The sequence below is a fragment of the Amblyomma maculatum genome, chromosome 1 (genome assembly GCF_055883805.1).
Source record: "Amblyomma maculatum isolate TAMU_Amacu chromosome 1, ASM5588380v1, whole genome shotgun sequence".
Classification (NCBI taxonomy): Eukaryota; Metazoa; Arthropoda; class Arachnida; order Ixodida; family Ixodidae; genus Amblyomma; species Amblyomma maculatum.
Window position 1 is genome coordinate 35,622,569 of NC_139344.1, and position 12,567 is coordinate 35,635,135.

The following is a 12,567-nucleotide window of genomic DNA, read 5'->3' on the forward strand; positions in this document are numbered from 1 at the left end:
CTCTCCATGCGAGCGCGTTTGTAGGTCGACCCCTAGGTGCGCAAACACCTGCAATCGCCACATTAAATACACGCTCTTAAGTTTCGTGGTTTCTCGAGATCGGTGGTTGGAATGTCCCACAACCTACGCCTCAAGTGACCGACCAACGTAAAGCTGCGTGATGCGTATCCAGCGACGGTCATACAACCGGCACCATGGCGCCGGCGCCTCGCGTCCGCTTTTGTTCTCATTTTTTTTTTTTTTTTTTACATGTCTGAACTTGTGAATTTTCTCTGCCATCTCTACATGCGAGACAGGAAAAACAACGCTTTGTTCCATGGGAGCGACCTTGTTGGTCTACCTCGGGCTGTGCGAACACCTGCAATCGCCAAGTAAAAAACACGCTCTTAGGTTTCACGGTTTCTCGATATCGCCGGTTGGAATACGCCAGGACCTACGCCGCCCGCCAGCACCGCTGCAACACTATCCGTTCGCCGCAGCCGTGACGACGCTCGGCCGCTCGACGCCGTTCTCCGCATCCCTCATAGCCTCCTCTCCCGGGCCAGAAACTCTGCACGTGATTTCTCTCTGCCATCTCGGTATCTGGCCTGCGCAGGGCGTGCGCAGAGCAGCGCAAAGCGCGCAGAAGCAGCCCGACCGATCTCTATCGCCGCTGTTGCCATGGCTGATAAGGCTGTTTGGAAGTCTACGTTTTTTGAATCTCTTACAGGTATGTATTACATGTACATCCCATTATTTTGTTCAAACTTAATCCCGCAGTGGCAGCTGTAACGATACAGTGTGCTGTTGATGAATTTGAATTTGTTGTACCAAAGCAAAATGCATGTGTACTACCTAAGCCTACAAATACGTTTGTGCAAATCCTAGCTTGGTCGCCTTTGATGAGTTTGTGAGACTGAATCTGTACCAGTTATACAAAGTTGTTTATTAACGTAAACTACTCCGTTGTTTTCAACTTTCGTTAGGTTATTCACAGCGTGTTGTGAGGCTGGAGCGTAAGGCGAATTTGTGCTCTCACGTGCGACCGCTTTTTTGCTATAGTTTCGCGTACGCGCTCGTTCAAATCTATAGGGAGCTCTTACTAGCACGTCTGTTTTGCTTCATCATCCAAAGACGAACTTCTTTCTTGGTTTGTGTTTGCGTTTCATAGCTGCACATGGACTTTTTAGTGAAATAATTTAGCGTCGCAGACGTTTCCTTTTTTTTTTTTTTTTTTTTGATGGCTATGCTTTCTCCTCAACCGAAAAGCAGCTGTCGCTGACGGAATCGATATCCTGGGCTATTGGCACATGAATGCCTTATATGCATGTGATACGTCTAAAGGTGTCCCACCTGATTTAGACCAATTACAGACTCATCAAGATTGGTAGCTTAGCGAAGCATGTTGCATACGGTTGGATGTCTCACTGAGCTCATCAGAAAGTTTTTCTTCAGCAAATTATGAAGTTTTTCTGATAATTACCTAACTCGTTAAATACTGATCTTCGGAAACAATTTCCCAGTGCTTATCAGAAATGTCTCTGCAGCAAATGGTTAATTTTCTCTGAAAAACTAGCTAACTTGTTAAATGCTTAGATACGGAAACAATTTGTAAAAATTATCAGGACAATTATAGTCCCTCCTTTAAGGGTATGGCGCGACAGCGTAAGCTACCCGCTTTAATTATGAAGGTTCCTGCGTGGGGTAGAGTGAATGAAAGGACCCCGGCAGGCCGATTCGGATATCACCCTCCCTTATGAAAGGAAAAGCCCGAGTTGACATTCCGGCAACCCTGCGTACAGTTAGTGCTCGGCCATATCAGCTGCCAGATATACTAGATTTACTGTATATGCTATATATACCGCCCAACAGCGCCATGCTCGTAATTTTTCGCTGACAGCGGTGGCGGACGGCCGCCGACGTTTCAGTGAGGCTTCATGAACACTTCCCAGTCGCACGCGCGCGCATCATATTGCACCGCGGCACAACGTGTAGGCTCTCGAGCGCGTCTCATGCGCGTCTGAGCGTACAGCGGCCCCACCCGCTGGGCGTCTGAAAGTTTTATGCACTTCCCTGTCCATCGTTCTGGAGTGCTCGTGCACCCTCTCGCCCCGACCGAAAAACTTTCAAAACGCAAGACATTTGCATGGGATAATTGAAACGTCTTCGAGCCGTAAATAAAATACGCAGGGGGAGCTCGAAGAAAAAAAAATTGGAGGTCTCTAGTCTCTTAAGAGAATGAAGAAAGCCTACCCTTCCTCTCCTAACATTTGCCTCTCATTGTTTGCCTTTTATCGGCGTTCGTAGCAGTGCTACATAATTTACAGGAAAGGAAAGGCGCAGTATCTGTCACCCAAATTGCTTCGACAAGTGTGCGTTTGGACAGTACATTATTGCTCCTGTCACGTGGCGTTCTTTGGCGCGCGTTCAAGTGTGGGATCGCAGATGGCAGGAACGCTAGACAAGATGATACGTCTGGGAAGTGTCCATTGAGCGGTATCTTACTGGTATCGCGTGAAATTCGTCTCATTTCATTGTCTAATCTAGGTTATAATTTGCAGTTATAATTTACTGTCCAATCTCGGTTTTTCATGTTTCGAAAATAGCATGGCTAGTGCGGTGCAAAAATAAAAAAAAGATTGCCTCAATTCTTATCGTTCTGCCTTTCACTGTAGTTGGGCAAATTGAATAAGCATCCTTATTTGCTCATGCTCACGAGAAAAAAAAAGTTAAGTGAACGCAAGCGTCAATATTTTGTATTCTGTGCCCAATTAATCGGGAATTTTTGTTTTTGTTATACGCATTTCTTTCCATCGCTCTTTAATCCCATTAATAACTCCTGCCCTTCTGGGCAACACACCTGCTCTCCATCTGTTGTTCTGTGCGCTATCACGATATCTAGATATTGTAGGCGTTGCTGCGTAATTCTGGCTGTAGCTTGAGCTGAGCTGCATGTGAAGTGTGGCAGTACACTTCAGGCTAATATGTTACCTAGACTGTGATGAACATTTTCCAGTCGCCTTCACATTCTTGTTGCAGTAACACTTGCTCTTTATTTTTCAGAGAGCTTGCTTGTTTTCTGGAGTCCTCAGATGCTGCAATGAGTGGTTCCTTCTTCAGAATCAAATTTTGTTGGCTAGTAACCTGAACTGTCAAAAAGATAATTGAATTCATTGACTTTTGTGTCTGCTGCATCAGCAGTGAGTTATTTGAAATCCATATTTCAGCTGTGCATGCTGTCCCATTTTATTTGCAGCTTTCAGGACGAAACATTTGTAGTGTGATAGTATGCAGCCATGTTTGCATGCATAAAATGTGAATTTGAATCTGGGACTCTCTCTGGCTATGCTCTACATTATGGTGCCAAAAGTTCGTGTTCTAAAAAAATTCCTTGTGTGAATTCTCTTTGCTGTCATGAATTTCTTTCCTATGCTAGTCTCAGATGCCATATCCTCAGGAAGCATAAGAAAGAGCGCCGTGTTGAGAGCTGCTTACCTCCTCCTGTCGATTTGGTGTTCACATGTAGGGTCGAGGGCTGTCTTAAGAGTTTTGCTTCAAGAAATAACCTTATGAAGCATTTAAGTTGGCATATGAGTTGTGGAGTTGCAGTGATATGCCCTGCTAACAACTGTAGTAGCATGTTTAAGGTGAAATCTTCATTATCCAGCCATTTAACTCGAAAACATGCTGTAGTAATCCGCACTGGCCTTGCCTCTCCTCTTGACTCTACCTCTGGCTTTGAGTCCGTTACAGTAGATGATCCTGTGGATGATACAGGCAGCTCTAGTTGCAGACAAGGGACAACAGAAAGAAGTGACGAGTGGAAAAATTGTGTTGAGAGTTCTCTTGGTCTTTTCTATCTCATGCTTGAGTCAAAGCTCATTGTTCCTGTCACCACTGTGCAAAGCATTGCCCAAAAGTTAAGCCAAATTCATGAATTAAATAAGAAATACACTATTTCTAAATTGCAGGCATTGCTCAAAAACAAATATAGTGAGGATATTACAACGGAATTAGTCACCGCCATTGACAGTGATGCCTTTAGCGAGCTGAATTTATTATTCAGCACTGACTACAGACGCAAGGCTTACTTTAAGAAAGCCTATGCATACGTTGAACCGAAATGTGTAAGGCTTGGTCGAGACAGGTTTAGCAGAGACAGGCACATGCAATATGTTCCCATTTTGGAGACGTTGGCTGCTCTTCTAGCCAATGCTGAGGTTGCAGAATGTCTTGCAAGCACAGAGTACACACCCATTGGAGACTGCATGGCTGATATAACTGATGCCCCAGCTTCTCGAAACAGTGCATTTCAATCAAATGAGCCAGTGCTTCAGCTTCTGTTGTACCAAGATGCCTTTGAGGTTGTTAATCCTCTTGGCTCTGCTCGGAAGAAGCATAAGTTGGTTGGGGTTTATTTTACACTTGCGAATTTCAGAAAGCACAATCGATCTAGTCGTGACCACATTCAATTAGCACTTCTGTGCTCAGAGTCTGACCTGAAGCTGTTCGGCCAGGAAAAAGTTTTTGAACCACTGATTAATGACCTTTTGCTCCTAGAAAGTGATGGAATTCCTTTTGGAAGTACGCTGGTTAAGGGCACTGTTGTAGCAATATTAGGAGATAACCTAGGTTCCCATTTCATTGGTGGGTTCACAGAAAGCTTCAGCTCGTCTCATCACTTCTGTCGGTACTGCCTTATAACTCGTTCAGAGTTTCATGGGAAACCCTACATGCATGCTGACAAAAGAACACCTTCCAAATATGACTTCGCTGCTAAGCAAGCCGTTAATACAGGAACAGTATTTGAAGGTGTCAAATCCTGCAGTGTTTTTAATAAGCTTGCATATTTTCATGTCTGCAGTCCAGGCTTGCCCCCATGCATTGGTCATGACCTCTTTGAAGGTGTGGTCTGTTATGATATGGCCCTTTTTCTTAAATTCTTTGTTGAGACACGACATTGGTTCACTTATCAGCATTTGAATTATTGCATCATAAATTTTAACTACAAAGGGTCAGATGCTTCTAGCAAGCCTCCTGAAGTTAATGTGCAGGGCAGAAGATTAAGCTCTGAGGCTGTAAAAACTTGGGTGCTACTTCGGCTTCTCCCTCTGATGATTGGTCACAAGATTGAAAGTACAGACGTTGTCTGGGGCTTGTACCTCAACCTAAGGGCGATTGTAGACATTGTGTGCGCACCAGTAGTCTCTGGAGAGCAGGCAGCGTACTTGGCCATTTTAACTGAAGAATACTTGGCAGACAGGCTTCGCCTTTTTCCTACAGAGCCCTTAAAGCCAAAACACCATTTCATGACTCACTACCCAAGCTTGATGATGCACTTTGGGCCATTAATAAATATGTCGACTCTCCAATTTGAAAGCAAGCATTCTTACTTTAAGAACTGTGTGCGATCAACAAAGAATTTTAAGGCTGTTTGCAGAACGATTGCAGAGAAGCACCAGCTGTTACAGGCATTCTTGCACGCTGAAGGATTTTTCAAGTCAGATGTCTTCTTTACCTCGGCTGTGCCATTTTGTGCGCAGAACTTTGCTCCAGAGCTGCATGAGTGCATTAATAGCAACTTTCACCCCACCAACTGTGTGACATGTAATTCTGTTGTATGCAAGGGTACAGAGTACTGTGTTCATGATTTTGTTGCACTGTTTATAAGCGATGAGCTCTGCTTTGGTGAAATAACTGTTATTGTCATTCAGCACAAAATCGAAGTATTTTTTGTAGTAAAGCTCTTCGAAGCATGTTTTTGCCCAGGACTGCATGTGTACAGGCTGCGTAATAGAAACCTGTTTACAGCAGTGGAAGTCTGTAATATTGCTGATTTTTACCCTTTACCGGCTTATGAACTAAGCGGTGAGACTGTCATCGTGCCAAAGCATCACATCCACCAAAGCCATGAAGAGCCTTGAGATGGAAATAATGAAGTCTCTACCCACCCTGTCTCCTGATACACTGCAAGCACTCGTGAAAAAACTTTTGGAACTCGGTGTGGATTGTGGTAATGACTTGAGCCTCATCAAAGCAGGATTTGACAAGTGTCCTCAAGCCGATCCAAGCTCGGAAACTGGTTGCGTACTTCACAAGCAAATGTAAGTTTTTTGATGTCTAACAGAATAGTTCTTGATACATCATGACTGGAAATTTCAACTGAAGACTCATCTAAAAGTACAAAGTAATTTGTTAAGCAACACAGGTCTCAAAGTAAATTCTGTTGTGCCGCGGACTGTCTCGAATAGACCAGGAGCTTCCCTAATGCAGAAAGCCAGATGTTTTTGAAGTATATTGAACACTATGCCAGAGGTTCATAAATCTCCAAGTTGAAGAAAAAAAAATTAAAACAGGAGAGGCATCAAGGCAATTTTAGAAATAGGGCAATAATAAGAAACTGATGAGGTAAGAAAACCACTTGTGTGGCATAGTGTCTTTTGCCTTAATATATTTAGCAACATATTTCAGTAAAGGTTTTTGGTTTTTGTTATTTTCTTGTTACAGGCTGTCAAGCCATCATCCTTTATGAAAAAAAGGGCTTAAACATCAGTATGCTGCTCTTTGTTATTTGTTATCTACTATAGTACTCGTAAAACTTCAAGGGGAGCCCAATATTCACAGTAGTGCCCGGTTATGTCTTAGTAGCAGGGGAACAATAGGGTAGAACATTTACTGCCCTTTTTCCTATGTGTATTAAGTGTATGTATATGTCTTCTCGGTAGCAGGGAACAATATTGTTGAATATTTCCTGCCGTTTTTCTTTGTCTAAGAGAGAAACGGCACGCCCCTGCATGCATTTCAAGAATTCAGCATTCAGTATTAACAATCTTTAGAAGGTCTGCGCGATTTTACAAAGCTGCAAATAACCCCATTGCTCAGGCCAACAATGCAACATAAAGTGAGAAGGAAAGTTGTAATTCAGTTTATAAAAAAAAAAAATTGAAGATGAGCAAGTTCCTTACATGCTTGTAAATAGTATACTTCAACAACCTAGCCAATTCATAACTATTTTACAGATCAATGGGGATGTGTAGTATACTTATAGTTCAAGAGATTGAAATGTTGACTAAGCACAATATATAGAACCAATGAGGGATAATGTAATTGAACCTATTGCTTGTTTTGCTGCTAATTTATTCTTGGCCATTGTTATTAAGGCTTGTTATGTAGCTAACATCATGAGGGAGACATTCATTGCATTGTTTTTGATTTTGATCATTCTCATAGGTTCATTATTTTACATGCTCTGGTTAGCTTTCGTATACCTATTTGTGTGCTCATTACAGACATCTGATATTGACATTTGTTGCTGTCATAGTGCCACGAGAGTAGCTCAGCATGGACCTTAATTCAAGGCATGCTGTGTCAGTTTCAAGCTGATGTAAATCGGGGCTAAGCTGTGGGGCAACTGGACTCTTGAAGAGGTGTTGTGGCGGTTCGTCAGTCCCCCATAGCGAGAGATGGAATTGCGATCAGATGAAGACGTGTCAGCCGTACTCTCTCTTGACTATTTGTTGTATGCTTACAGCAGGCTTGAGATACCTGAATCTCAAAAAATTAGAAATAGATGTAAGTGATGAAACTATAGTTATCTCCAATTAGAGTAGTTAGAGTAATTCAGTAGTAATTTCTAATTAAAGCCATTATCTTAGTAAATCTTGGTCCTGCAAAGCAGGATGAAGAAGCTTAATAAGTAAAGCAGAATGTAGGGCCTAACAATTTTTTACTGCTACGAATACTCAAAAAGTAGTGCCCACATTCTTTTTTTTTTCTCGGACATTGATTAGTCAAAATTTATAAAACTAGCAAATATTACAGCCTCACGTCTACTAGAGGTATAACTATTTAAAAGCATTTTCAGTCAGATTGTATGGTTTTGTGAAACTGATGACCAGTTTTTATACCAGTTTTCCTTCAGAGTATCAGCATGAATGACTGTCTGCCCTCATAGTTGCCTAAAAACAAGCACTCTTACCCAATTTGGCTGGGTTATATTGCCCTATCCACCTACTCCTGGCATTGCACCACTTGATTTTATTTCTGTGCTTCACTGATTTAGCTTTCAGAATGACTGAGATTGTTATTTGCACCTTGCGGGCATGGCTGCTGTATAAGTAAATATAATTGCTGATACAAAAATGGCATTCATGAATTTGTTCTGAGGTGATACGTAGCAATAACAATCAACTGTGGTTGCATTGAAAAATGCTATGTATACAGCAGATATGGGGCTGTATTCATTGTGAATTTCATATATTCTGTACAAATATTGATTGAGAAAAAAGTGAGGGGCATACAGGGGAGGAAGCATTAGAAGTCATGAATAAAAATATTTGCCATGCAATGGCCATCAAGCAATCCAGCCCCTAAAAGGTGAAATAACCAAGGAGCTAAAGATAGGGTGGAGAGCAGTTTTCCAAATCACTCATCAAGCAAGAGCCTGAAAGCACCTATCAGGATGAAAGCTTGTAATAGTTAATAAATTAGAGGCCATTGAAAAGGGCTGAGGTAAATAGATTTTAGTGCAGTGAATCATGTGAAAGGAAAATAATTGTTGTAAACTTAAGAGGCAGGAATAGAGGAGGAAACTACGAAAAAGAAATATAATGAACAATGTCCTTGATACGCAGTTGAGTGAATAAAGTAGAAGTACAAGTATGATGTCTTGTAAAGGAGCATATTGTAAAGCATATTGAAGCATATTGTATAGGAGCATATTGAAGGAGAGGTGATGAAAATGAAACACTGCACTTATAAAAACCAGTGGCATTTCACAAGATGTTGTTACACGGGTTACAACAGTGACGATTACAGGGACACCAGTCGTTTTCATGCGACTTTCAGAGCCAAATTTGAATTATCAACCCTCGTTTCTTCTATATTGCAGCGCTTGATTTACACCATACGAGGCAATAATCCCATTACATATTTTGGTCAGCGTTCTGTCCCTTTAAGCAAGCTGGAACTTGTTTACAAATGTATATTTATGCCCACAGTCGCTCCTCCCACTGTATGCTGAATGTGCTCGCATTGCCAATTATATCGAAATGATCTGTGTACCGCTGGAACTTGAAGCTCAATTGCCAGGAAGTCATGCCATAAGTAGTGATATGTTGCATCTGCATGAAGCACAGAAGTATATTGTCATGTCTTACACTGTTTCTGTTTTCAGATCTTTGAAGATCCATGGAAGGTATGCAAAAGAGATTCATGGAAGAATGCACAAAAGATTCATGGAAGTATGCACAAGAGAATTTGAAGTCTTTCGAAAGTAGCTACCATACCTTTGTTTATTTACCCAAATCCAGGTTAGTGGAAAACTTAAATAAACAGTTTTCAGCACTGGCCGCTCTTACTGATTTGCCTGCCTTCCTGTATAGCATACTGACACTGCACATTTTATGCACATCAGTACCTTGGTTTTAGCCAAGTTGGCTCATTTCTTATAAGGTACAGGCTTGCTTAAAGAATACTGCGTGAACTAAGAAACACGTGTATTTCTTCATTTTATCTCGTGTTCTTTATGCAAGCATGTACAAGTATTGCCTTATTAATATGCATGTAGTTTTTATGTTTGTGTGTCTGAATGCCAGACATCCATATTTTACAGTGTAAAGAAGTGAAAAGAGAAAATGTTGCTAGGTAGATTTTAGACACCACTGTGTATTTCACGATCGGCCCAGTGCAGATTTTACGAGCCCTGCATTATTTACCAAAAAAGTACTGCCGGAGTGAGCAACGGGCCACAATTTTTTCTACGAGTAAACATTATCTAAAAAATATAACTACCGTATACATGAAATACGGTCTACAATTTTTTCTACAGGTAAACATTATAAAAACATAACTACTATGTACCTGAAATACGGACCATCATTTTTTCTACATGTAAACATTATATAAATAGCGCAAGTACCGTATACATAAAATACGGGCCACAATTGTTTCTACAGGTAAACATTATATAAACAGCATAAGTACCGTATACCTAAAATACGGGCCACAATTGTTTCTACAGGTAAACATTATATAAACAGCGTTAGTACCGTATACTTGAAATACGGGCCATAATTTTTTCTACAGGTTAACATTATATAAACGGCATGATTGCTCTTTACATAAAATACGGGCCACAATTTTTTTTACGGTAAAAGTTTGGCAGCATCAGCTGCCAGTACTTTCACCGTAAAAACAACGGTGGATTTTTTACAGTGTAGAGATCAGAAAAATCCGAAGGACATTCACGTTTCATACAGAAATTATTCACCAAGGGACATGGCAGCTCAAACAATAATATGCACGCATTAGACACTACCGTATTTGCGTGTAGGCACTTCATTTTAGGCACTTGAAATCGTTCCGAAAGTGCGCTGATGCCTCGCGAAGGTTTCGCAGGGTCCGTGGGATCGGAACCTCATAAGTCTCGGGAGTCGCACCCACAAACCCACTGCATAAAAGCTCACTTACGACAGTCTTCATGGTGACTGGAGCTTTGCTGTTGATGCTGCTGAGGGTTCGCAGTGGATTCTGTCTGCAGTGGATGCTCTCCGAAGTGTTGAGCTACAGCTTATATACTGGCGTCGGCAGTCGGAGCTGTCCCCTGCTATCTCCATCCAACGGGGTGGCGAAGGCGGGCCGCGCACAGACAATAGCCATCGGGATCGGCAAACTGTCGTTGGCTGCGCATATCATCCGTGGAATGACAACTAGGCGAGATGGCTACGCGATACGGAGGACTGGCGAAAACACTTAAGGTGGAGGACTGAGTATTGTAGGTTCCTTCGAGTTTATGGGAGCCCTCGCCCGATGAAGGGAAGCGCGCTCGGCCACGTGAGGAGCTCAGCACCTGATAAACAGCGGGTTGGTGGCAGTAGGTCAGCGGAGATGGTGCACGCCCAAGATCACAGAAGCTGTGCCGCACGGGAGAAAGGCGGATTCGATGCTGTAAAGTTAAAAACCAGGCGGAAAACGGGAGCCTCGAAACGATAACTCGGTCTTTCCGCTGCCGTTGCATTCGCTCACCGCTGACAAATGCGACAACGGCAGCGAATTCGACTACGCCAGGCACCTTTAACTTTCTGTGCTCATTCGTCTTTTTTTATTATTATACTTATCTTGTGAATATGAAAATACGAGCCTCAGGCTAACAGATAAAAAAGCGTTCATGTTTTTTTTTTTGTTTTTGTTTTTTTTTTTGCTATATTCCTGCGGTGTTTCGAAACATTCCAAGTGAAGTCAGTCATTTATTTCCATTCATCTGCGAAATCATACAATGCACGTGTACGCTAAAATATAACGAGACGTCGGCAGGCCATGGCAAAGCTGTTTATAGTGCCCGCAACCACCTCGACACAGTTTCAAAGCTCAAGAAGATTCCAGCGTACTGCTGTAGTATGGTTGCAGCTCAAAGCAGCATGCTAATCTCTTGCATCCGGTACCGCACTAATCCCTTCCACATACACATTCCCACAAATGGGACCAATTGATAGCGCCCAATTCAAAACAAATTCACCGTACAATGGCCTGCATTACGTTTAGCTTGTGCGCCGTACACTTCCAGAAACAGTAACGAACCCGGAGCAGGGCCAAATGAAACATTTAGCTCAATTGCCTACTCTTTTTGATTACTTTTTCGTACTGCCTATCACTTCGAACTTTCTATCTGCTGGTACCGTTTGCAGATCGCTCCAAAGGAAGAATCAATAAGCAACAGCATGTTGTGCACTCTCACTGTGCACTGTTGAGCACCTTTTTTTGTGCATTTTCTTGAAACCAGTACAAATCAAAGTCCAGGTCGGAGCTCCTGGAGGTGATTTTTTTTTTTTTTTAGGGAGGTGCGGATATTACGCAACCCGCTGCATGATTTGAGCAAGCTTTCTAGCTTTCTGCTATACATAGCAGTGTTTCCCTCGGTCGTCAGATGACTATACCGCCAAAATTGAGTCATACGTACTTGCTTCTGTTTGGTTAATAGAAAATAGAGAGTGGATGACTATGAGCAGCAGTTCACAAAATGTCCAAAAGAGAGTGGGGAGGAGCTAGATTCAACAAATAGGATAAAATCATATAAACTTGGGCCCAGACTGAAGATGACCAGATTTGGCATTATGAGACCGAGGCAGATCTTACCGGAGAAGTTAAGCAAAACACAGACATTGCGGACTGCCAAAACTTCACAGGATACCAAAGCAATAGACCCGCATTTAGCGCACTTATCGGGGCCAAGCAGCAGCATTACGAGGCGTTCGAGAAAACAGATGTAAAAACAAAAAACTGAAAGAAAAAATTACTAAGCGCAATTATCCAGTCGAGTGATGTGCATGGGACCTCGCTAGATCTAATTGGCACGAACTCTACGACTCGTTAAGGGTAAAAGGGAAGCTTACCAGTAGATGAAGCATCATTAGATGCCTTATGGACCTCAACAGAAGCAAGGGGGAACGAAGGTCCAACCCAGCCGAGGCGCTGCCTTATACGTTCGGGATAGGGAGAATGAATTGATACAAGAATTAACTAATCGATACATCCCGATACGAGAAAGAGGTCTACATCTTCCGGCGCATGCCGGTAAAGATAACTCGAAAA

The 12,567-nt window shown here is 42.3% G+C and overlaps 1 long non-coding RNA gene across 1 annotated transcript; it reads left to right on the plus strand.

Moving 5' to 3' along the window:
- Window positions 1–601: 601 nt before the first annotated feature.
- On the plus strand, window positions 602–9,323 carry LOC146202122 (uncharacterized). Its single transcript, XR_014703649.1, has 3 exons — window positions 602–709; window positions 3,043–6,083; window positions 9,155–9,323. It is a non-coding gene; the product is annotated as an uncharacterized LOC146202122 (long non-coding RNA).
- The last annotated feature ends 3,244 nt before the right edge of the window (window positions 9,324–12,567 follow it).